This window comes from Delphinapterus leucas, chromosome 14 (genome assembly GCF_059928025.1).
Source record: "Delphinapterus leucas isolate spDelLeu-1000000601 "Yukka" chromosome 14, BTC_Dleu_Yukka2, whole genome shotgun sequence".
NCBI classification, from domain to species: Eukaryota; Metazoa; Chordata; class Mammalia; order Artiodactyla; family Monodontidae; genus Delphinapterus; species Delphinapterus leucas.
The window spans coordinates 20,102,893-20,129,516 of record NC_143142.1 but is presented as its reverse complement, the minus strand read 5'-3'; the positions used below and the strand labels follow the sequence as shown (position 1 = coordinate 20,129,516).

Sequence of the window (26,624 nt, the reverse complement as noted above, 5' to 3'; positions counted from 1 at the left end):
TCCATACATTTATGTAACTTTTGCTACTGAATTTATGAATAAATGAAACACGGTAATAGAAAACAGAGAACAAATAAAAATTACAAGCAAAAATAATTAACAAAGATAAAAAGAAACAAGTAAAAGAAAAGAACATCTAAAAGGGCCAGGAGTGTGACATGAGAGTTATAAGCCTATGGTTCCTTCCGTGGGTCCTAGTTCCAAAACGTCTCTTGAAATGTGAGCATCTTACCACCTGGAACAGAATTTCAGAGCTTAAATATGTCACATATTTGCCTCAAAACACAAACTTTCAGTTTCGACTTCATCAGGTGCTCAGCAGAAGTGATGATGGGTACGATGCTGGAGGATAGCAGTAGAGCTGGACTTGATTGAGTGGCCGTGGTGCTCACAGCCTTCTCAGGGGCTTCTCAGCGCTGTTTTGATTCTGCATGAGTTTTGCTGTAAACGCTGGCTTCAGGATGCAATGCCTGGGCAAGCTGGGACGTCACCATGTTTCCACGCTAGATCTCAGCTCATGAATCTTTGAGTCTCAGGCCTTTGGGAAAATAAAGCACCTTGGTTATGGAACATCATCTCGCACCCACAGTGATCAGAGGCAGCCCACAGCCTTTTGGGCATAGAGACATGGACACAAAGTCAGCGATGTGTGTGCAAGAGCAGGATGGGGACAGAAGGACCACCTGAGGCGTGATCCCTTTTGTGCCAGCGCTAGATGGTGATGGATACACAGCAACTGAGTTTTGGAAAGAGGGCATGGTGCCAGGGTGCCCTGAGGAGGTTTTAGAGAGATGAACATATTTTTAGGGCCATGTTGCCATGACAGCCAGTCATCTGGATCAAGAACCCAAGATCAGGGTACTTTATGAAGCCTGGGTACCCAACTAGGAAGGATAACCCCACATCCTTCCAGCAAGAGGAGGGAACCTGCCCCTCTATCCTAGCTTCCTGCCTGCTGCTGGACCACCTCCTTCCCCCACTGTCCTGAGTTTGCATCTCAGCTCTGACATTTACTAGCTCTTGCCCTTGGTCAAGCCCAGTTACCTGATGGAGCCTCTGTTTCCTCATCTGTAAAACGGGAGTAATGGTAATAGAATCTTGGAGGTTGTTGGAAGGAGTAAACGATTAGCTTGAATGTAATCCTTATAAGGTGCTTAGAGCATAGCAAGCGTCTGAATCATCATTGGCATCATCTTCTTGAATGTCCGAGATGGAAAGGGGTTTACAATCCACGTGATTGATTGATTGATTGATTTAGCCACACCGTGCAGCATGCAGGATCTTAGTTCCCTGACCAGGGATCGAACTTGTGCCCCCTGCATTGAGAGCTCGGAGTCTTAACCACTGGACCACCAGGAAGTCCCAGAATCCATGTGCTTTATGCTACATTTATTCTTCCTGCTTTCGATGAATATTGACTGAGGGGCTCCCATATGCCAGGCTTTGTCTAGAAGCTGGGGAGACAGGTTGGGGAAGAGAAAAGAGGCCCCTGACCCAGTTGTTCACAGGCTGGAGGAGCAAACAGTAATGAGCTCGTTCATCTGCCTTCAACGTCACATCAATTTCCCCGGCTGCCTGGTCCAGTGCCCGTCTCATCAGGACATTTGTCAGGGGTGGGGAGGTGGGGTTAGGCTTCCTCAAGGCAGGGACAGCCAGCTTGAGACCTGAGGGGGTTCGCTGAGTTGGGGTGCTGAGAGGAGAGGTGCAACCTAGAAACCAGGCGATCATTCTGGTCCCCTTCTTTAGCGCCGCCGCTGAGATCTGCCAGTTCTGTCTTCCAGACATCTCTGGAACCCGAGTATGTCCCCAGCCCCACCTGGGTTGACCGGCTTCCCCCGGAGAATTTTAACGGCCTCCAAACCAGTCTCCCTGCCTGTCCTCTTCTGCACAATAGCCAGAGGATCTCTGCAGAAAGCAAAGCTGGCACGTCCTTCCACCGCTGAACGCCTTCCATATCTCTCCACCTCTGCAAGATAAAGTCCTGACTCCTTCTAGCCCACAAAGCCCCGCAGCATCAGCCCCTGCAGACCCCCGCAACCTCCTCTCACCCGCCCCACATCCTGTCCACTCTGCACTTCATGCAGGGCCCCTTGACAAAGGTCCTTCCTGCCAGACCTTTGCACCTGCGGGGCCCTGTGATTAGCACAATCTCCTATGAACCCTCAGCCGTGCTTCAGGCCTCAGTGTAAACACCCCCGGCCCTCCCTCCTTGGACCAGGTTGATCACCCTTTTCCCAACTCCATTGTTGGAGGGTCCAGATTACCCCAACTGGATGCAGGACCCTAGACCTCCTGTTACCTGCTGACTCCCAACGCCCAGCACAGGGCGCTCAGGAAATGCATGTTGCTAGAATGTTCTTAAACACATGCCCCATTCAGACCTCTTCCTTTGATCTCCATTTCTCCACCCAGAAAGGGACATTATAAAACATCCAGCAGGGCTACCCCATAGTGAGTCATACAAAGCCTGTGATACGTGCACAATAAACACTATATAACATTATTCCGTTGTTTCCAGGCCAGTAACAGCTGGCTCCATGGAAGCAGGCGAATTCATTTTGTCAGTTCCAGCACTTTGTACATGGCAGGTACTATTTATTAGACATATAAATGAATGAATTAATGAGCTATGAATAAACACATGGTTGGTCATGGACAAAATACTTCATATCTGTATGTCATCTTTTCCTTATCTGTAAGATGGGGATGATAATAGACCTCTCACAAGGTTATTAAAGGTTTAAGTGTGTAAATATAGAGTGCTTAGAGCAATGCCTAAATAGTATGTAATTATATAGATATACTATAAAGGTAATTATAGAGATATAATATATATATATGCATTTGCTGTTATGGTGGTAACTACTATAGAAATTTATTTTATTTTTTGTTTTAATTTTTTAAAATTAATTTATTTTTGGCTGTGTTGGGTCTTCGTTGCTGCGCACGGCATTTCTCTAGTTGCGGCGAGCAGAGGCTACTCTTTGTTGTGGTGCGCAGGCTTCTCATTGCGGTGGCTTCTCTTGTGTGGAGCACGGTGGCTTCTCTTGTAAAGCACGGGCTCTAGGCGCGTGGGCTCAGTAGTTGTGGCTCACGGGCTCTAGAGCACAGCCTCAGTAGTTGTGGCACATGGGCTTAGTTGCTCTGCGGCATGTGGGATCTTCCGGGACCAGGGCTTGAACCCGTTTCCCCTGCATTGGCAGGCGGATTCTTAACCACTGCGCCACCAGGGAAGTCCTAGAAATTTATTTTAAATAGGTAATATATACAAATGGTAAAAAAAAAAAAAAAATTCAAAAAGAACAAAGGTTCACAGTGAGAAGTAAGCCTTCATCCTTTCCTCCCCTTCCTTCAGGTATTCAATGCATATGCATATGATGCATAGATAGATCTATTATCTTCCCAGTTTTACAGACGGAGAAACAGAGGCACAGAGAGGTTAGACTGAGTTGAGCTCTACCAGCCTGGAGTTTTATTTTATTCTTATCTAACAGGGTTTCTCAACCCTGCACTACTGACATTTTAGGCTGGATGGCTTTTGGTTGGCAGGGTGGAGGGCTGTCCTGATCATTGTAGGATGTTTAGCAGCATCCCAGGCCTCTATCCACTAGATTCCAGTAGAAACGTATCCCCTCCAACCCCCCAGTTGTGACAACCCAAAATGTCTTCAGACATTGCCAAATGTCTCCCTGGGAGGTTGGTGGCCCGCAGGGCGAAATCACACCCTCCTTGAGAACCAGTGATGTATATGAATTGTATGATAGCCCTTCCCAGTTTTCCTTTTGTTTTCTACAGACAGTAGCATTAAAACTCGCTGCTCAGGGTCTAGTTTTCTTCTTTCACACCACTTCTTGGCGATCATTCCACTCCCCTGCTTGTAGACAGAGGGAACTTCTCTTAAGCAGAGTAGTAGCAGGGGGTGGGGAAAGCGATGAGCTGCCCGCCCTGTGGGTAAGCCGGCCGGCCGACCAGAGTTTCCGGGGCGGGCAGTCAGCTGCCATGGACGCCCCGCCCCACAGCGCGGTCTGGAGGCGGGACGGGAGGCGCGGGGAGCGGCCGTGGGCGGACCTGGGGGCGGGGCCACGTCCCGGACCGCCCCCGTGCGACATCACGGCGCCATGGTCCCGCCTCCCCCGGCCGGTGCGGCTGGCAAGCACTGAGTCGCTGGGCACGCGGGGCTGCCGCGTCGTGCCTCTCGTGGTAGGTGTCTCCGGGGCAGCGAGGGGGGGCCAGAGCTGCAGCTCCCGGCAGGGGGCCGCCTGCGGGTCGGCCTCGGGCGGCGGGGAGCCCTCGGCCCTCGCAGTTTCTTCCCGGGCCCGGCGCAGCTGCTCGGGTTCCGCGGCTGGGTGCTGGTAGGGAGGCGGCGCGGGCGGGCGGGAGGTTCGCGAATTCTCACCCGCCCGGCGCTGCGAGCGCTTTCCCCCGGGTGCGGCGGACACCCGGCCCCCGTGACCGCGATTCTCGCTTCGGACCTTGCGCGGGGGAGACGCTCAGCGTGCGTGTGTTTTGGCGGGGAGGCGGCGTGTCTCCGCTGTCTGAGCCCCGGACCCCTCCCCGGCGCGCCCCACACGCGGGCGCCTGGACGCGCGGGGGACGCGTTGAAGTTAACTTGCAGCCGCCGTGGAGTTACCAGGCGTATCTAAAGTGAAGGGGGTGGGGGTAGGAAATCGCTGCCTGGGGAGGGGGGCGACGAGAGCATGGGATAGGGGCAGCCCTGGTGAACTTGGGGGTCACCCGCAAGGAGGGGGGGGCGGAATTTGACCAGAGGATCCCACCGCCCAGTAACCTCCCCTTCTCAGTGTGCACAGCTGAACGGGAGGTGCCTTGTAAAGCTGGGACGTGAGTGGCAGCAAGGGAAAGGGGGCATGGTCATCAAGGTTGGGCACGCCTGACCTGGCAAAGCCTGTTATTATTATGTGGGACAGAGGTCGAGGTCTGGCTTTTCCACTCAAAGGCTGGTCCCCTCGGGAGGAAGGGTGGGAACCATCCGATTGAGTGCAGTAGTTAGAAGGGCTGATCACCTTGTCTACTTCCCCTTTTACAGACGGGGAAACTGAGGCTCAGAGAGGTCTTGTGCCCACGGCCCTAGGTCCAACAGCTAGGATGTGGCAGAGCTGAAACTCACCCTTATGTGGCAGAGCTGAAACTCACCCTTAGGCCCCCTGACTTCATGCGTCTTATAGAGGTGTTGGGGCAGGAGGGCTGGTAAACTCCTACTCATCCTTCAGAAGCCTCCTTGGGCAGCACCTCCTCCTGGAAGCCTTCCCTGGCACTCCCCAGGCATTGTTGGGTGCTTCGTGTTTTGAATCCCACAGAGGTATCTGGCCCTTTCCCTCACTTATTAACCTCTTTGCAGGTCTGTCCCCCATTCTGGGCTGTGGGCACCTCTCCCCATATCCCATCTCAAATCCCTTCATTCAGCTGCGTGTCTAGATGGTTAGGCCAAGCTTCTGTGTTTGGACAAATTTTGGTGTGACTCACTCTGGTTTAATAGTGATGTGGCCTGGACGAGTCATTCCCCCTCACTCAGCCTCAGTTTCCATGACTGTGAAATCGGGTTTATTGTGTCATTTATAAATGAACCGTTTTAACTCATCGAATCCCAATTGTATAATATTGATACTATTATTTACTTAATATATATATCACCTTTTTTTAAATCTCATGTAATTTTTTTATAGTAGCCTTATTGCGATGTAACTCATGCCATACAATTCACCCTTTTAAAGTATTTAATTTAGTGGTTTTTAGGATTTTCAGAGTTGTGCAACCGTCACCACTGTCTAATTTTAGAACATCTTCATCACCCAAAAGGAAACCCTGGGCCCATCAGTGGTCACTCCTAATCCCCCCACCCCCCCACCCCAGCCCCTGGCAACCACTAATCTACTTTCCACCTCTATGGATTTGCCTGTTCTGGACATTTCCTATAAATGGAATCATGCACTATGGCCTTTTGTGATTGGTGCTTTTCACTTAGAATGTTTCCAGCGTTTGTCCGTATGCTAGTATGCAGTACTTCATTACTATTTTATTTCAGCATTTCATTCTTTTTAGTGGCTGAAGAATATTCCATTGCATGGTTATACCACATTTTATTTATCAGTTGTTGGGCATTTGGGTTGTTGCCACTTATGGGGCTGTTACGAGTAGTGCTGCTGTGAGCATTCGTGTACACGTCTTTGTGTGGCGTATGTTTTCAGTTCTCTGGGGTACAGCCCTAGGAGTGGAATCGGGGGGTCATATGATAATTCTGTGTTCCACCTTTTGAGGAACCGCTAAAACATTTTCCAAAGCAGCTTCACCATTTTATAATCCCAGCAGCAGCATATGAGGGTTGGGGTATAATCTTAAACAAATTTAGTCTTCAGCAGTCCTAATCTTTGAAATCACTGGCTTTGATGTGCTAGTTAGAAATTAACACACATGAAATTAACGTACATGAAATTAACGTACATGAAACTAACACACATGAAATTAAGCTCCTCCTTAGCAGAGTAACTGGGAATGCCTCTGGCACCATCAGTTAGGGAAACAGATCAAGCCTGTGGGCCTCTTAGCCGAGGTACGTGTGCACTGTGTCCCTTCTGTTCCTGAGCGGGACCAGAGGAGGCCATGAGGAACCCAGGGGCTCGCAGTGCCCAACCCAGGACCCAGCACAGGATCTGGTGGTGCCTTTAGGGACCTCTGCATGGGATGAAGGTAAAGCGGAGGCGGGGACAGCTCAGACCTTCCCACACCAGGCCAGCGGGGGTCCTTTGACAGCTGAGACTCCATGTGGAGGCCAGGGAGACCCTTGGCGGGTTTCCTAGACTGCAGCTCTAAGGGAAGGCCTGTCCCTTGGCTCGGAAGTGGGGTCTGGTCCTGCCTGTGTTCCACCCGCTACTCTATGCTCATTCTGAAGGTGACCTCCCCTGGTGGCCACGTGGTTCCCTTAGATATACCCTAAGTGAGCCACTGCTTATTTCCAGAGCTGCCACCCCTAGGCCTGAGGCCAGCAGTCCTGAGCGACAGATGCCCCACCCGTGACACGCTGGACACACACACACCCCCGTCCCTCCTCTCGGGTATCGTCCCCCCACCTGGGACGCCCACCTCTTCCCACATGCTCTTTGCCTTCCATGAGGCCAGGCTGCAGGGAAGATCCTAGGTCAGAGGGTGGCAGCATCACAGGATAACAAAGGGGCTTGAAGGTCATCCGTTCTTCATGAGGTTCAACCTGTAACCTGCTGGTTCGGGAACTTCAACCAGCCTTGGGCTCTGCGTTCCCGGGTCCCAGCCACCGGCCTCCTCCCACCTGGGCAGCTGCTCTTTGGGAGGGCTGTGGAGACCAGGCCTTCTGGTGGCCATGTACAGCCCCTCCCGCTTTATTCACTTGTGCATACTTTCACTCTCTTGGCCTTTTAAAGTCCTGATTTCCTGTGCACGAAGAAGGCAGCCTGGGGAAACGGAAACAGGGTTGAGGAGGCTAGTCAAGGGGCTGCCCCTTGCTGGGCCTCAGTGTACCCTGCTGGGGAATGGGCATGGACTGAATGCAGTACCACTTTGGGAATCATAAAGTGTTCAGATGCTTTATCGACGTGACTCTGTGGATCAATTTGTAGCAGGAGTGGCAGATCAGAAGTGGCTGGTATTGACGACTTGAAAGCCCGGGTGTGGCCTTTGTGGCTTTGATTTGCCCTATGGCGGCGTGGAAGCTTGTCTGGGTAGCTGGCTCCTGGCCTCCCCACTTACCGCCCGTTCCTACTGCCTGCAGCAAAGCCCCTTGCTCTCTGCAGACACATCCACCCTGAATGGGGCTGCTCCGGAGAAGGTTCTGGGATGCCTGCCCCTTCCCATGCCCCTGCTTGGGTCTCCTCCACCCTGGGCTACTGCGGCCCGAGGATGATTTGTGGGAATGATTCATTCAGAGCAGCCCGAGAGCTGGGCCAAAAATTGCAGGGAAGGACCGAAGAGGGCAGTGCCCACGTGCCCTGGGGGACGTCTGGGGCTGCCACCCGGAGAAGCTGCTTGTTATCCTGCATGCTCAGAAGGTGGGCAGCAAGGGCAGGGCAGCTGCCCTGGCTGCCAAGTGAATTTTGCATCAACCAGACTTTTGACCCACGTGGCTGTAGCCAGAAGGTGGGCAGGTGGCCAGAAAGTGGGCTTGGGTGATAGCATCCTCCAGGGCTCAGGCCTGTGTTAGAATCCGGCCATTCCACTTAGGGGCAATGGGTCTGGGTTCCCTAGCTGCCTTCCTATGCCTCAGTTTTCTCATCTGCAGAACAGAAGTGCAAATGGGACCTACCTCCTGCAGTTGTTGACGGGAGGGATTGGGAATAAAGTATTGGGCTTGGCCAAAATATTCGTTCGGGTTTTTCCGTAACTTTTTTTTTTTCTTAATTTTATTTTATTTATTTATTTTTATTTTTGGCTGCATTGGGTCTTCGTTGCTGCACACAGGCTTTCTCTAGTTGTGGTGAGCGGGGGCTACTCTTCATTGTGGTGCGCAGGCTTCTCATTGCTGTGGCTTCTCTTGTTGTGGAGCTTGGGCTGTAGGCACACAGGCTTCAGTAGCTGTGGCACTCAGGCTCCGTAGTTGTGGCTCGCGGACTCTATAGCGCAGGCTCAGTAATTGTGGTGCACTGGCTTAGTTGCTCTGCGGCATGTGGGATCTTCCCGGACTAGGGCTTGAACCCATGTCCCCTGCATTGGCAGGCGGATTCTTAACCAATGCGCTACCAGGGAAGTCCCTTTCCATAACATCTTATGGAAAAACCCAAACGAACTTTTTCGCCAACCTAATACCTACCCTTCTATCGGGCAAAATGCAAGGCCCCAAGGTCAGACAGGATCTTCGGATACACTTGAACGTGTCCCTTTGTGAGCCTCGGCTTCCCCATCTGTCCAGAGGCAATAATTATAAATAAAATGTCAACAGGGCTTACTGGGTGCCAGACAATGTTCTAGGTACTTTATGTACTTGAACTCATTTAATTCTCCCAGCAGCCCTCTGAGATGTACACGCTGAGGCACAGAGAGGTGAAGTAATTTGCATAAGGTCACCGAGCTAGGAAGTGGGAGAGATAGGGTTTGAATCCAGAGTCTACACTCTTAATTTTCATCTTACCCCCTTCTTGATACCCTGTCTCAATGCCTAGCACACAGAAAACGCTCAGAAAATGTCAGTTGCTATTATTACATTATTATAGAATTATTCTTACATATTATATGATTGTAAAATTATGTTATTAATAATTGTTCATCCCTTTTCCTGCCTCTTTGCCCACATTCTTTCCTGGACGGACAGAACAAGCAGGGTTCTTGGCTTGTGAAGACTAGATTCCTACCCCCCTCCCCAATGTCCCCCCACTCCCCCCACTCTCATGAGCAGTTGGGGGCTGGACAAGAGCTTGGAGGCAACTGAGTCCCAGCTCTGCTTCCACATTGCTGTGTGACATTGGGCAAGGTGCTTCCCCTCTCTGAGACTCAGTTTCCCCACCTGTGAAATGGGCAGGTAGGGCTGTAGCAAGCTGCTAGTCAATGGCTTTGCCCTGCAGGTTGGTTTTTGTGTCGCTCCCACAGTGCTGTATTTTATTTTATTTTAATTAATTTTTATTGGACTGTAGTTGCTTTACAATGTTGTGTTAGCTTCTGCTGAACAGCAAAATGAATCAGCCATACATATACATATATCCCCTCCATTTAGGACACTACCAGTGCATTAAGTAGAGCTCCCTGTGCTATACAGTATGTTCCCATTAGTTGTCTATTTTATACATAGTATCAATAATGTATATGTGTCAATCCCAATCTAGTGCTGTATTTTTTTTTTTTTTTGCGGTACGCGGGCCTCTCACTGTTGTGGCCTCTCCCGTTGCGGAGCACAGGCTCCGGACGCGCAGGCCCAGCGGCCATGGCTCACGGGCCTAGCCGCTCCGCGGCATGTGGGGTCTTCCCGGACCGGGGCACGAACCCGCGTCCCCTGCATTGGCAGGCGGATTCCCAACCACTGCATCACCAGGGAAGCCCCTAGTGCTGTATTTTAAAACGAGAAAACATTCAAATATTTTTAGAGAATAATTCCAGTTTCTTATGGAAACTCAAGAGCTTGGGCAAAACTAGAGTGGCCTGAAGCTGCCCCATCGATGGCCTGGGCTGTCCTGGTCGCTCCCCACGGTCCCCTGGCCCCGAGAGCCCCCTGGCCCAGTGCACGCCTTCAGGGCTCTGAGGACGCCAGGGACCTGCCTGGGTGTCACTTGAACAAGCAGATCCGTTGCTTTAAAAAATAATATAGGGCTTCCCTGGTGGTGCAGTGGTTAAGAATCTGCCTGCCAATGCAGGGGACACAGGTTCGAGCCCTGGTCCGGGAAGATCCCACATGCCGCAGAGCAACTAAGCCCGTGCGCCACAACTACTGAGCCTGTGCTCTAGAGCCTGTGAGCCACAACTACTGAAGCCCACGCACTACAGCTACTAAAGCCTGAGCGCCCCAGAGCCCATGCTCCGCAACAAGAGAAGCCACCGCAATGAGAAGCGCACACACTGCAATGAAGGGTAGCCGCTGCTCACCGCAACTAGAGAAAGCCCACGCGCAGCAACAAAGACCCAACACAGCCAAAATGATTAATTAATTATTTAAAAAAGAAAGTTAAAAAAAATTGATATATTTTTTAAACCACTGGTTTTGATGTTCTCCAAGAGTCTTTCCAGCTCTGCTTTTCTAGGTTATTGGAGGCTGTCTGAGGCCTCTGATACCTCTTCTGCCACTGTAAACCCTCAAGGCTTTTAACACACCCTTGTCCCCGTCCCACACTCCCCGGGTGAGGAGCCCCCGTCTCTGGGCCCCAGGGTCCCGCCTTACCTGGTCCAGGTCCCTGCTTAACCCACAGAGCTATTTGGGGCCAGCCGAGGTCCCTGTGCCATGAGCACTGGCGGGTGTGTGTCTGTGTACCAGCGCATCCACACCAGCTGCACAGTTGCTGGGACACCATCCCATACCCTCTCCCTGTCCTCACAGGGAGACATTTTTGTTATTGACAACTCCATTTCCTGGAAACTGAGACTCAAGTCACTTTCCCGAGGTCACACAGGCCTGAAGTGACAACACCGGGATTCGAACCCAGATCTGCCCAACTCCACTGGCTGCCCGAGCGAGTCATCCATCCATCCCATCACTGCACGGAGAGCCACGGAGTGATGTCTGCAGTAATTGGCGTGTCCCCTGCACCTGGCCCTGGGCCTGGGTCATACTGGGCACTCAGTAACTTGCTGAATAGGGACATGCTACAGGTTCTCAGCTAGAGGCTGGGTGCAGGATTCAGGAAGCCACCAGGTCCCACTTTTTCCGCAGTGCACCTTCTGGTGGAGGCAGCAAACAAGAAAAAGGGTAAACCACATCTCTGACCCGAGGTGCTAAGCTGGGAAATTGGGGACCACACCTCTCAAACTTTTAAACACTTTCACGAATCGCCTAGAGCTCTTGCCAAAGTGTAGATTCTGATTGAGTCGGGTGGGGACAGGGCCTATGACTGCCTTTCTTGCCAGCTCCTAGCAGGCTCCAGTGCTGCTTGTCTAAAGACCACACTTGGAGCAGTGACAGCCTATATCAGAGGTCAGGAAACTACAGCCCCTGGGCCAAATCCGGCCCATTTGCTTGTTTGTGTAAGTAAAGTTTTATTGGAACACAGCCATGCTTTTACTTACATTTTGTCTGTGGCTGCTTCCATGCTACAACAGCAGGGTAGAGTAGTTCCAACAGAGGCCCTGTGGCCCACAGGACTGAAAATACAACAATTACTGGGCGATTTACAGAAAGTCTGGCAGTCTCAATCTACTCATCTCTTGGGTTCCTTCAAGTAATAATATTTTGTGATTTGGTGAGTATAAGGTGGTGATAAAAAGAATGATTGCAGTTAACATTTGAGGGCCTCCAGGGTACTTAGCTCTTTACGGGTAGTTCACTGCTGTATCCATTTTATAGGTGAGAAAACTGAGGTTCATAGGGATTGGGTCGCTGGCCCAGAGACTGGGGGGCCAGGAGCTGGGTGAGGCCGGTTGGAACCAGGTCAGCTCATTCTTTTTACATGAGAGCTTCTGCCTGGACATTTTTTACGGAGCACAGAGAAGCTTTTGTTTTGATTTCAACCCATCCAAGGGTGCTCAGGTACCCTCATTTCTTTATTTGTCCTTCCATTGAGTCAACAAATATCCTCGCAGCCCATGCTGGGAGTTGGGGGCCTTGCTGAGTCCTGAGAAGATGTGGGGGATGCCTAGCCCTTCGCCTTGCGGTGCAGGAGGCCATGCAGGCTGCTAAGCGCTCCCATTGACGCAAGAATGGGAGGCAGTCAGGGAAGGCTTCCTGGAGGAGGGGGTATAAATTTACCAATAGGAGTTAGCTGGGTAGAGGAAGGCAGGAAAGGTTTTCTAGGGGAAGGGAACCACAGCCACAAAACTGTGGGCTTTGTAGGTTAGAGTTCATGGCACTGAGATTTTAGTATGTTTGCGTGTGTATGTTGGGGGTGGGAGGGTGTTAAAATTGGCCAGGTCAGAGAACCTGGATTTTACCCTGGAGAATGAAAAAGAGTTTTCCTCTCCAAGTCCCCTTCTACCCTCTGATGACTCCCTGGACAGAGTCTTCACTAGGTGCTACCTCAATGTTTCTCTCCAGAGTCCTGTGGACCCCAGACCCCCACTGGGCCCCCCTGGGATCCTTGGGCAGGCGGCAGTCTCCAGCTAGAAGGGAGAGGGATCGCTTCCTTTGCGTGTGTTTTTGCAGTTACTTTTTAATTAGAGTGTGTTTTTAATTTAAGCTGGGGGGTAGAGTTTCCTTTGAAAATGTTTTAACGATATTGAATCCATTTAACAAAAAAAGTAGGTGAGAGTAAAGGGGGTTCTGGCTGTAGCCAGCGTCATGAATGAAGGTGGTCTTCAGCAGGTGGGAATTTGGGGAGCCCCGTGGCAGGAGGGGGCCAGACCAGCAGCAGCCTTCCTCTTAATATTCTGCTCTTTCTCTGAAGCCGCAGGGGCCTTGACTTGGGGTGGGGGTGGGGAAGGACTCCGTTAGCCATGGTGGTGCAGGCGCGGGTCCTGGTTCTTGCTGGGCAGCTGGGGTTCCTGTTCCAGGCTACTCCCTCTCCGCGTCTTGCTCCTCCCCCACGCCGTGTGTCTGTCTTCGTCTCTGTTTTTGTTGCTCCCTGTCTGTCTCTCCGATCCCTGTCTCCCTCTTGTTTATGTCTCTCCCCTGACTCTGTCTCCCCTGCCTCTGTCTCCCTTCATCTCTGTCTCTCCTTGTTTCTCTCTCCCCACATCTCTCTCCCACCTCTGTCTCTCCGCATCCCTGGTTCCCCCATCTCTATCCCTGTCTGTCTGTCGTCTCCCTCCCCCACCTGCACTGCTTCCCCTTCTCCTCCCCACACGCACACACCCTAACACCACTCTTCCTTGCTTTCCCTTCCTCCATCTCCGTCCCACTTCCTTTGGCCGTGAGTGATATCCTGCCTCAGAACCATCAGAGCCCTTGCAGAGCCCGGGGACGCGGCCAAGCATCCCCAGTGGAAGTGTGGGAGACTTGGTGTGGGCCACGTCCCCCGTGAAGAGAGGGAGATTAGGAGGTCTGTGGAGGCCATGCCGTAGTCCAGGGTTTGGAATCCAGCCCTGGCCCCGGGCCCTTCGCCCGGCCCAGCTGGACCCAGGGCCGTGGGGGCCCGGGGTGCGGAGAGGAAGCCTGGGTTGACAGCAAGAGGGCTGAATGCCGCTTTGGGTTTGATCGAGGATCCTGGCTCCCAGGAGTAGGTGCGAGGCCCATGGCATGTCGCCTTCGGCCTTCCTTGGGCCACCGAGAGGCTGTGAGCTCCATGGGCAGGCACCAGGCAGTGTGTCCTTGGCTCCCCTTGAGCACACAGTAGGCCAGCAGTGCATATTTAAGGGCTGAGAGTTTGGGGGAGCATAGCCAGATTAGAGGTTGGGTCCAGCCCCTTCCTTTCGCCAATGCAGAAACTGATGTCTAGAGAGTTGAGGTGATTTGCTGAGGGTCATGCAGACAGGTTTGGAGCACAGAGCAGAGTCTGGGTCCCCGACCCCCAGCAAGACAGGGAGAGCAGGTGGGTGCTCTGGTGGCCCTCTGTAGGTGTCCTGTGAAAACCACCTCTTAGGAGGCGGGAGACTCGGGTTTGAGGCCACCTTGCCCTCCTGCTGGGGGACCGTGGGCAAGCTTTTCCTCCCTGGAGGTCCTCTCTGTCTCTACATACCCTCCAGGTGATGACGCACAGTCCTGGGGATTGCAGATGGGGTCGGGTCTCTGGGGTCAGAGGCTGCTGACCTCACAGCGGGTGGACAGCGTGTTTGTTCTCAGCAGGGTCTGTGGCTGCCCTGGCCTTGGGAACCTCAGTCCTCTGGTTATATGTTGCCTGGTCTGCATCACACGGAGGGTGCTGTTGTAATCACAGGCCTATTGTGGGTTCGCTGGGGAAACCCAGGAGAAGACGTAGCTCCCTGTTGCCTGCAGAGGACTGAGGGATACTCCTCCTCCCCCGACTCCAGGCCCCGAGATCGGCTCCCGCCCGCCTGTCGCCTCCCCACCCCTTGTGAGAGGGTTCCTGGTAGTGCAGTGCCTTTGAACAAGCAGCAGCACCCCCTGGAGGGCTTGTTCTACACAGCTTGCTGCACCCCATACCCAGAATCCCCCATCCAGCAGGTCTGCAAGGGGCCCGAGAATTTGCATTTCTTACCGGTTCCCAGGTGCTGCAGGATGCAGCTGTCTGGGAACCCAGTTCGAGAACCACCATGGTAGTGCATGCTCTAAAACCAGGTAGTGTAGGCTTAAGACCCTGCTCCACTATCTCCCTGCCTTGAGCTCTCAGGCGAGGACTTACCTCTCTGTGCCTCGGCTTCCTCGTCTGTAAAATGGGATAATAACAGCACCGGTCTCGTAGATTAGCTGTGAGAATTAAATGAGCTAATACGTGTATACTGCCTAGAACAGTGCCCGGGCACGGAGTAAGCGCTATATCCATGTTTGCTGTTATTACAATTACTGTTGTTGTTATTTTTATTACAATTATAATTTCGCTTCTCCCCCACTCCCACCCCCAGACTTCTGCTTACGGGGAATCCTTTGCCGGTCTCCTAATTTCCAGCGCAAATTCACACCTCCAGGACTCTGTGATCAAGCTCTGCCCTCCCCCTGGGGTGCTTCCCCTCCCCTCTGCACCTGCTAAAACGCAGCCCATCCTTTTAGACTCAGCACAGATTCCTGCTTGGGCCTCACCACGCCCCACACACACACCGCCCCCCACCCCACGCCCCAGCCAGAATCCACAGCCTTCTGACTTCCCTGATCACATGACTTACTTCCCTAATCCAGCTCTCACTTCATTCAGCCCGTCATCCAGTTACTTGGGCATCAGTCTCCCGTGGTGACCCACAAGTTCCTTCAGAGCCGACTTCTCCAGGCTTTGATGGCACGAGGAAGGTCCCCTTGGAAACGTTACCCCCAAAGTACAGCCTTGATGTGTTTCAAGAAGGCCGGCCCCATCGGCAGCCTCCCAGGTTGCAAGGTGGAGCCCTGTTTTGGATGTGAGATTTCCCTAATTCGTAAGAGTATGAACTTGGCGTCTGAAAGCCCCAGTTCACATCTGAGTTTTACCATTCAGTGCTGTGCCGCCTTGGGTAATTTTCTTAGTTATTTGTACCCTTCATATCTTCAGTTTAAAGTGACACTATCATCATTGATGTCAGTAGGTTTTTGTGAGGATTCAATGGGGTCTCATTTATGCAGCGAATATTGAGCACCTTCTGTATGCCAGACCCCGTGCTAGGCACTGGGGATCCAGCAGTGAGCGAGACACACCATCCCTGCCCTTGGGGCGCTGACGTTTTAGGGGGAAAGACAGATGCACAGGGAGATGTATTAGGGTTTGCCAGAGAAGCAGAACCAATGGGACCTATATAGAGAGACAGATGTATTTTTTTATTTTTTTATTTTTGCGGTACGCGGGTCTCTCACTGCTGTGGCCTCTCCCATTGCGGAGCACAGGCTCCAGACGCCCAGGCTCAGACGCAATGGCTCACGGGCGCAGCCGCTCCGCGGCATGTGGGATCTTCCCAGACCGGGGCAAGAACCCGTGTCCCCTGCATCGGCAGGCGGACTCTCAACCACTGCGCCACCAGGGAAGCCCGAGAGATGTATTTTAAGAGGAGATTTATTGCAGGAATTAGCTCACCCAGTTATGGGGGCAGAGAAATCCCATGATCTGCCATCCGCAGGCTGGAGCCCGAGGAACGCCGGTGTTGTAACTCAGTCCGAGTCTGAAGGCCCGAGAGCCAGGAGCATCTGCGTGTGAGGGCAGGAGACGGATGTCAAGCAGGTGCCTCTCCAGCAGAAAAAGAGCAAATTCCTTCCTCCATGTTTTTGTTCTCAGTCGATTGGACGATTCCCACCCACATTGCTGAGGGCGATCTTTACTCCGTCTAACAATTCAGACGTTAATCCTTTCCAGAAACACCCTCACAGACACACCCAGAATGTTTGACCAGCTATGTGGGCATCCCTTAGGTTGCCCCTACAATTAACAGGTTGACACATACAATTAACCATCACAGGAGAAGTACAGGAATCACAGTGGCATTGTTCCAGGAGGACGTGCTGGGAAGGAGGTGGTCCGTGTGAAGAACTCTGGGCACAGTCTGGCAAATAAGAGGCCCTCAGCAATTGGTAATTGTGATTATTGCTATTGTTATTACCGTAATTACTAGAGGAGATGAGAAGGGAAGGGAAGTGTCATAGGAAGAAGGTATAGTGTCAGTGACAGTATAGGGACAAGAAGGCATTTGGTGTCACAATCATGATATTCGTAGCCAGTGTTTACTGATGCCCCAGTGTGTGCCAGGTATTCCGCTGAGGGCCTCCTAGGGTCAAAAGTCATCTCACCCTCCAGGGAGGTGCATTTTTATCCCCATTTTCAGATGAGGGGAATTGGGCCTCTTATCTGGGGAAGTGGAGGGATGGGATTTGAACCGGGCCCTTCTTCGGGGGGCCTGCGGGCTCCATAGGTGAGTGGTGGGAGGTGAAACTGGTGGGGCCGGGGCAGGTGGGGAAGGCTGGACTCTTGCCTTGAACCCCAGAGGTCGTTTAGCATGTCTTCCTACTGGAGACCCTGGGTGGTCCTGGGCTGCTTGGGGCGGGGAGATCCACAGCACATCATCTTCTCATCTTATGGTCCAGAAAAACCAGTGTGGGGTAAAGCCCCACACGGATGGGTGAGAAGGGATGGCTCTTCCCTGGCCCGCTTCTGGTGAGGTCGGCTGGTGGGTGGCAAGTTCCCCATGGGGCTGGGAGTGTGGCAGGAAGTGGTGGGCACAGCCAGACCCATGGCGGAAAGCCCACATTGTGGAGGGTGAGGACACCCAGGTGTGTGCACCTTTACTGAAAGGATGTGATTGCTTACTGTCACTGTCTCCCAGCTCTGCTGTCTGGGACCTCCTCCACTTAGGACTAGGGACAGAAGGAGCCCAGATGAAGTGGGTAATGAGGACTCAAGAGGTTTCTCTGTGTCTCCATCCATCCATTTCTCAAATACCTAAATCCCTATGACTTGCCAGTTTCTGAGCAAACAGCTGCATCTTTATCTTTTTGTGTGTGATGTCATTGACCCCTCACAAAGACCCATGAGGCAGCCATCAAGAGGAGCCCTTATTTGGTGGAAAGATGGGGCTTTTGGGTCAGACGCACTTGAGTTGGCTCGTGCACAAGCTGTGAAACCTTGGGCCAGCCCCTTCCCCTCTCTGGGCCTCAGTTTCCTCACCTGTAAAATGGGGATCATATTAGTGACCATGTCTTGAGTTCCTGGCACGATTATAGATAAGGCTATGTGGTGCCTGATGCATAGACATGCTCAGTAATTCACAGCAATAAGGATTGTGTTGTTCACCCATTTTATAGATGAGGAAACTGAGACTCAGAGAAGTTCAGGGACTCTCTCCACCACATCTTGCTCCCTGGCTCTGTTCCTATTGATGTCTGGGCAAGTCTGCAGATTCAGGTACTCTCCAACAAGGTCCCAGGCCCCCTCAGAGCCCCAAACCATTTTCCTTTAAGGAAAGGCCATTCACTCACTCTGAATCTGGCTTCCAGAAGTCAGTGGACTGTGAGGAGACGGTTCTCCTCATGGGTTCCTCCCTTTGATTTTTGAAGTGTTCTTGTTCTGAGCAGCTCTTTGAAATTCTTTCTCTTCCACCTGCTTCAGGAGCACGTGAGAGGGAGGAGGGTCTCCCAGTCCTGGGCTGTGTTTGTCCAAGAGGGAAGCAGCAGGGCAGGTTGATGTCCCAGGAAACTAGATTCCCAGGGATGTGCTGCTTGCAAATTGTGCTCTTAAGACCCCCCACCCAAATCCCACCCCTGTCCCCTGCTCAGATGCCCTAAAGATCACCTGGACGAAAGACCTGTCTTATCTGGGAACATTACATCAGCAAGTATTTATAACCCGCTTGCTTTGTCCTTGGTCAAGCCTTTCTACCTTTTTGGCTGTCTGCCACTGCAAAACCTCTACAACAAAGAAGTGCAATCAGAAAAGCCATAAACTACAATTAAGGGGCAGGGGAAGGGGGAAGTTAATCAAAGACTTTCTAAGCATGAAGTATCAGAGCAACTTTCTGACGTCTGGTAAGGATATTCTCTGGTTAGTTTTGCTTGAGGAAAACTCAGATCCACACCCTTGGGGCAGAAGTGAGAGTGGTTAGCTGGCTCCAGCCATCACTGTGAGTCTTCAAATAAGACTTTGGAAATCAATGTTGCTTAGATTGTCAAAACAAATTTTTTAAAAAGTCATGCTAGGGCCTGGGAGAAGACCACTTGAGTACTAAGTGTGCAAAGGTCAAAAAGAGCCTGTTATGTGTCTGTATCAGTTGGCTTTGAGTGGTAAAATCCGAATTTAAAATAGTTAAGGTGAAAAATAAGGGCATTTATTGAGTTAGGTAAATGGTTAAGTCCAAAGGTAGACTGCCTTCAGGTACAGCTGTATCCAGGTACTCCACTGTCTCAGAGCGCTCTCTCTTTTGCTCTCTGTCTCTCAGATGGGCTTTCTTCTGTGACGGCTTCTTTCTCAGGCATGCTCTCCCCAGTAACATCTCCAGGCATACATCCTGCTAATTTAGCTATCTCAGCTATAAGAGAACTATTTCTCTAATAATTCTTGCAAATCCTGGGATTGATTCCGATTCATCCACCTGGAGTCTCTTACCCATCCATGAGCATCTGTACCCTCTTACTGACCAGACCTCAGCTGCTGGTCTTGGGCATTGGGTCAGCCCTACCCCAGTCACAAGGACAGATCCCAGAAGACTGGAGAATGCATTCTCAGCAGGCAGGTTGACAGATGCCCACACCAGTGGTGGAGCAACAATGAAAGGAAAAGGCAGGGTTTATGTCCTGGGGGAGAAAGTGGAAGCAGGCACCGCCCTTAATGGAGTATTTAATCTGCTCCAATATGGTATTAAAGCCTTTATGTGTATTTAGTTGTTCTCCTCTTTCACAGGTAAGAAAATGAGGCTCAGAGAGGTTAAGTGACTCACCTAAGGTCACAAAGCTGACAGGTGGAGAATTTAAACTCACCTCCATCTTCCTGCAAAACGCATTTTTTTTCACAGCTCCCTGATACCTGGGGAAACTTAGTAACCTGCAAAGTGAGCTCAAAAAATAAAATATGAATGCCTTTGGGTAGGCCAAGCTCTGTGTTAAGGTTGGGAAGAGAAAAAAAAATTATTTTAAGACTGCAGGACCCCTCAGTCCATGAGCTCCCGACATTCAAGGAGGTGCAAACAGCAGTTATCATAGAGAATGGTAAGGGGTAGACATAGGGGACTGGGAGACATAGTGGAGTGCTTACTACAGGCTGGGTGTTCAGGGAAGATTTTCTGGAAAAGGTGATGCTTAAGCAAAGGCAATAACAAACAGGCCAAGGTAAGGATGAGGAGAGGGTATGTAGGTACCAGTTAGTTGGGGCTCTTGAGTAACAGAGACAGAAACCCAGTTTCCATGGAATTAAGCAAAAAAGTAAATTTATAGGCTCATGTAAAAAGTTGAGGGGTCGGGATGGCTTCAGGCATGGCTGGATCCAGGAGCCCAACTAATATCAGTGATTCATGTCTCTATCTCTCAGCACCACCTTCTTGGGTTGGCTTCAGTCTCAGGAAGGCTCTGAAGTGGTGACTAGAAATGGCCCTGTACCCTAATTGTTTCGCCTCCCCAGAGGATCTTGCAAGAGTCTCTAGCCAACTGCCATTGACCTAGATTGAGTCATGTATCCATCCCTGAACCAGTACTGTGACCTGGGAGCAGAATGCTATCATTATCCAGGCCCGGGTCAGGTGTCTGCACCTGGAGTCTAAGGTAGACTGAGAATGTGGATAGGAAAATCAGGTGTGCATGCCACCCTCCGGGCTGATAGTAGTTCTGTTTGGCCAGAGCTCGGGGTCAGATGGTGAGGCCCCCATAAGCCATGTGAAGAATTACCTCCTGAAGGTAGTGGGGAGCCTTGGGGAGTCTGAGCAGTGTCGTACAAGCAGAAAGTGACAGGCCCGCTGTGTAGAGATGGGCAAGAGCTGGGGGCCAGGTTTGGGGTGCTGGACAGGGCTGAGTGGTGAGCTGGACCAGGCTCATGGAAGAGAAGGGGTTCACAGGGATCTTGTTCGACAGGGAAGCCTGGAAGGGAACCAAGGTCAGGAGATAACATGGTGAGTTGAGGTCGCCCTGGGAAGTTGGGTATTTCATGATTGCTGTGCAGAGAGGGGCTCGGAGAGGGGCCCAGGGTGAGAATTCTGTTCAGTAAGTATTTAGTGCTAAGTATGTACTATGCTCCACTCTGGCGAGCAAAGCACTCAAGGACCCCAGACAGTTAAGTATGGGAAGTCAGTTACGGGCCGTGTTAGCTACTGGGAAGTGCTGGGGAGGAAAGACAAATGGTGCAGGTTAGGGGGGTCTGGGGTGCTGTGTTGTTGGGGGCAGGTTGCAGTGTGAAATGGGTGATGGGGCAGGGGCATGAACGAGGACAGGAAGGCCAAGTGGATGTCTGGGGAAAGGGCATCCGGGCAGTGTGCGTGTGTGTGTGCGCACACGTGTGTGTATGGAACAGCAAGGGGGCCGTGTGGCTGGCGGAGAGCGAGGCAGGGCAGGTGCGGAATGAGGACAGAAGGCAGTGGGCAGGGTTGAGCCTCCAGAGCCTGTGGGCCGTGTGGGGACTGGCTTCTCCCGAGTGAAGTGGGAGCCATGGGAAGATTCAGAGCAGAGGAGGGGCCGAGACCTGATTTCCATGTTCATCCAGTCACTGGCTGCTCACTGACAATGGACGGAGGAGACTAGGGTGGAATCAGCGAGGCCAGTTAGGAATTAGGCAGACAAGAGACCTGGGTACCTTGGTCCAGGGTGATGAGACATGGATACACAAAATACAAACGCCCAGCAAGTGTGAGTGATGTGGAGCAAGTGGGTTCTGTCTCTGGTTTGGGGGGGGGGGAGTTTTTTCTCTTTTTTTATTGTGTTAGAATACGCACAACATAAAATTTATCATCTTAACCATCTTTAAATGTGCAGTTCAGTGGTATTAAATGTCTTCACATTGCTGTTCAACCATCACCACCATCCATCACCCCAGTAACTCTTTCATCCATCTTGTAAACTGAAGCTCTGTACTCTTCAAACACTGGTTCCGCATCCTCCCTCCCCCAGCCCCTGGCAGCCACCATTCTGCTCTCTGTCTCTATGAATTTGGCTGCTCTAGGGACCTCATATAAGTGGAATCATCCGGTATTTGTCTTTTTGTGGCTGGCTTATTTCATTTAGCATAATGTCCTCAAGCTTCATCCATGTTGTAACATGTATCAGGATTGCCTTCCTTTTTAATGCTGAATAATATTCCATTATATAAACTACCACATTTTGTTGATATATTCATCTATCGATGGACACTTGGGTTGCTTCCACATTTTAGCTATCGTGAGTAATACTGTGAGTAAAAATACCTCTTTGAGACCCTGCTTTTCAATTCTTTTGGGTAGATACCCAGCCCTGGAATTGCTGGATCATATGGTAATTATATTTGTAATTTTTTGCGGACCCTCCATACTGTTTTTCACAGCGGCTGTACCACTTTACATCCCCCACCAACAGTGCACAAGGGTTTCAGTTTTTCAACATCCTGACCAACTTGTTATCTTCTGTTTTTCTGGGTTTTCTTTGTTTTTAACACTAGCCATCCTGATCCGTGTGAGGTGGCATCTCATTGTGGTTTTGATTTGCATTTCCCTGATGAGTAGCGATGCTGGGCATCTTTTCATGTGCTTTTTGGCCATTTGTATGTCTTCTTTGGAGAAATGTCCTTTCAAGTCTTTCAGCAGTTTTTGAATCGGGTTGCTTGGTTTTGGTTGTTGAGTTTTAGGAGTTCTCTATAGATTCTGGATATGAATCCCTTATCAGTTGTGTGATTTGCAAATATTATTTTCCCGTTCTGTGGTTTGCCTTATTACTCGGTGGATAGTATCTTTTGAAGCACAGAGCGTTCTCATTTTCATGAAGTCCAGTTTGTTTATTTCTTTTCTTTTATTACCTGTGCCTTTGGTGTCAGATCCAAGAAATCATTGCCTGGCTCTGTTTTGAAGGTGCAGTTGACAGGATTGGCCGCAAGGTTGGGTTGGGTTGGAAGAGACAGAGAGGGGTCAGGCCTTCTTGCTGCCTCTGAGGCTTTTGGCCCGGGCATAATGAGCTGCCCACAACTGGAGTGGAGTGAGTTAGGGGGAGAAACGAGGAGATTAGCTTTGGATACGTTAAGTTTGAAGTCCCAGCTCAACGCCAAGTGGAGGTGACGCGGAGTCAGTTGCTGGCCAGGTCTGGTGTCGAGGAGAGAGATTTGGGCTGGAGGTGACAACACAGGAGTCATCATCCTGTGGGGAGCAGAGGAAAACCTGGCAGGAGGGAGGGAAGACGGTGGCAGACAAGTAGCAGAGTACGAAACCTTTCTACCTGTGCCAGAATGACCGGGATTGGTCCAGCATAAGGAAAAAGCCTGAAAACTTTCTCGCACCAAGTGGGAGAGAGAGAGCAAAAGAAGCAGACATCACCTCCTTGGCCCCTGATCAGAAGCCGCCCCGGCCTGGTGGTTCATTTTTTGCGTGTGGGTTTGGGGCGTATGTGTGCCAGGCACTGGGGTGTGAGTGGCAAAATCGGGGGCCGAGGCTCAATCCACTTTTCTGTCCCTGGCACCTGGCACCAAACTGGGCCCCGGGAGAGTGTCTGGCAGCCAGAGGTCCTTGAATGAATGAATGGAGTCCTGTGTGTTCCTCTGGAACAGACAGGAAAGGTGTGGGTGGGAGGATGCCCAGCTGCATTTGGCAAAGTGTGATTCTTTAAGGCTATTTTTATTGAAGTCAAGCAGACATACAGAAATGTGCACACATCATAAGAGGACCGCTCGATGAATTTTCAAAAGATAAACATGCCCGTGTGTACCCAGATCAAGAAAAACACATGACCGGCACCTGCCCCCCAAGACATCTGTGCCCCCTCCAGGCTCCACAAAGGGTGACCACCATCCCAAAGTCTCCTACTAGAGATTAATTTCACCTGTCTTTGTACTTTATTTACATACAAAGTGCTTTACATACATAAAAATGCTTTACATACATAAAAGCTTATGTTCTCTTTTGTACTGGCTTTTGGGGCTAATATCTCAGCATAATATCTGAGCGATTTACCCATATTTTGTGAAGTTCTGGCTTGTTTTCTCTCCTGGCTGTTCAGTATGGATGGATTTATTTGTATTTGCTTATTTATCCATCCTCTTGTTAGTGAGCATTTGAGTGGTTTCCGGTTGGGGGCGGTTGCAAATAATGCTGCCAGGAACATGACATGTGCTCTGCGGTGAACAGTTAGATGCATTTCTGATGATATGTCCTTAATGGTGGAATTGCTGGTCATAGGGAAGGTGCAAGGTCAGCTTTTGTCTCTTATGCCAAAGAGTATTTCCAAAGAGACTGTGCCAGGTTACTCTCCCACCCGTGGAACATGAAAGCTCTGATCGAATCACATCCTTGCTAACACTTGGTATTACGCTCTTTTTTTTCTTTTTTTAAACCCATTCAGAGGTATAGTGGCCCCACGTTGTACTTTTATTTTGCATTTATTTCCCTGCTGGATAATGAGATTGAGCACCTTTTCACATGCTTATTAACTATATAGATAACGTCTTGGATGACGTGTCTCTTAAAATTTGCCCCTTTTCCTAATGGGTTGCCTTTCCTGTTCTTATTGATTTCCCAGAGTTCTTTATATATTCTGGATACAGATATCTTGTTTGCCATATATATTGCAAATATCTTCTTCTATGTGTAACTTCTTTTGATCAGTAAGAGGTAGAACCAGGAGTTTTGAGCCTCCAAGTCACTGATTTGAACACAGGTCAAGCACTCACCTGTCTGAGCCTCAGTTTCCCTCTCTCGACACTCTGCTAGGCTGGAGTGTTTAGCCTAGTGCTTGGTGTGTAAACAGAGCTGGGACTGTTATTAGCACCTTTGCAGGGATGAAAGCCCTGAACTAAAACAGGCAAAACTAGCCCCGTGGGGCTTTTCAGCATAAGTCATCCCTGTTTCTTGGATCAGTTCTATAAATATTTATTAAGCATCTACTATATACCAGTCGCCGAGCTAGGGATTGACAGTATGGCAGTGAACAAGACCCAGTTCCTGCCCTTGGAGGAGGTTGCACCAGGGTGAGTGCGGGGGGCTGTGGGAGCCCAGAAGAACACTAACCGGGCTAGGGCATCATGGAAGGCTTCCCAGAGTAGGCGAGCTTCATAGTGGAGTATACTTGGGTAAGCCTCTTCTGTTTAGGTGCACGCTTGGGTGCCTTCTGTGTTCCAGGCACTGGTTTCCAGTCAGGAGTGATTGTGTCCCCAGGGGACACTTGGAGATAGTTTTGGCCGTCACCACTTGGGGAGGGGACGCTACTGGCATCTAGTAAGTAGAGGCCAGGGATGCTGCTATACAATGCACAGGACAGCCCCATAACAAGAATTACCTGGCCCAAATGTCGATAGTGGTGAGGTTGGGGAACCTCTAGATGGCCAATGCCAATGCCATGTGATGGGATGAGCAGAGGGACCGGGAATGTGATCTTGTGCAGTGGATGTCAGAGAGGGCTTGAAGTGCGGGATGCCGAGGAAGGACGCGGATGAAGGAAGTGGAACTGGCAGGAAATGGGGGATGCCGAGGAAGAATGCGGATGAATCACGGTGATGTGAGCTCAGGGCATGCTTGGAGATTCCACTCGTGTCTAGGCCAGGCCTGGAAAGGAGGTGTGAGAGGGCTGTGGGGACCAGACAGTTAAGGACTGAACCTGTGTGTCTGCTTCGGGAGCCACAAGCCTCTTGTGGCTGTTGAGCCCTCGAAATGTGGCTAATGCAGCTGAGGCACTGAATTTTCTATTAATATAATTTAAATTTAGATTTCAAAACAGATACTCCATTCCATTCTTGGCAAACTTTTAAATATGTGTAGAACTATTCGGGGATGTGGATGTACTTTTCCATCTGTGAATTTTATGAACTTTAGCTACAGATTGGGTATTTCTACTGACAAGTTGATCATCCAGATTGAGATGCATTGATGATAGAAGATACAGCCCCAATTCCAAAGAATTAGTACTAAGAAAGCACGTAAATTGTCTCATTAATCATTTTTATGTTGATTAATAATATTTTGGGATATACTGGGTGAAATAAAATCTATTATGAAGTTTTTAAGTTCACCTTTTTCTTCTTACCTTTTTAATGTGGCTGCTGGAAAATTGACTTTCACCGTGTGGCTGACCTTGAACTTCTACTGGATGTTGCTGTTATAAACCGTGGGGAGGAGCTGCAGCGTCGTGCCGAGGCTGAGGGCTCATGGAAGGGTTTAGACGGGGGGGGACATGGTCAGGCTTCCATTGCAGCTACACCGTCTGGCCACAGTGGTGAGAGAAGATTCCAGATAACAGGTCAAGACCAGCCATAGGGAGGCCGAATAGCCTGGAAGGCCTGAGCTCTGGCCGCAGAGGGAAGCTGTGATGTCCCAGACAGGTAGTGTCCACTGCCAGCCCATGAACAGGTGGCCAGGCTGGGCCCCCAGGGAGGAGGAGCGTTTGGGGAGAAGCGGGCACGTCCTGGGACTGACCAGTCCTTCAAAGGGGCCTCACTGCTAAGAGCCGGTAGGAGAGACCTCAGCCGGTACAGGTCCACCTGTTCCTGGTGGCCACCGCTCCAGACACCCACCAGCCCCGGCCTGGCCTGCACCCCTACGCTGGCTGCTGCCTGCACCCCACTCAGGTTGGATACCCCGCCTCTTGCTGCCTGGCCCTGCTCTCCACTGCTTACCAGTTGTGCGACCCTGAGCAGGTGGCTTTCCCTCCCAGCGGGCCACCGGCTCTGCCTGACCTCACCCATGTTGTACAGAGAGTACAGGAGAGATTATAGATGCTGACAGGTAACGGGTCTTCCTGGGCTGGGTCTTTTGGGGATGACAGCATGGAGCCCGGGGGGGAGGAACATCTTGTACGTTCTCCAGTTTGCAGGGTTTTCCCATCTCCGATCCCTGCACTACGTTCCCATTTCACAGCTTTGGAA

General features: G+C 50.9%; 1 protein-coding gene across 3 annotated transcripts in view; it reads left to right on the top strand.

Moving 5' to 3' along the window:
* Positions 1–4,126: 4,126 nt before the first annotated feature.
* TPST2 (tyrosylprotein sulfotransferase 2) overlaps positions 4,127–26,624 on the top strand; it is a 56,286-nt gene continuing 33,788 nt past the window's right edge. The window contains exon 1 of one of the 3 annotated variants that reach the window (XR_016387528.1): positions 4,127–4,200. The gene's annotated coding sequence lies outside the window, so the exon portion shown is untranslated. Of the gene's footprint in view, positions 4,201–25,874; positions 26,082–26,624 lie in introns of those variants that run through there. The other 2 variants (XR_016387526.1, XR_016387527.1) reach the window with 2 other exon arrangements.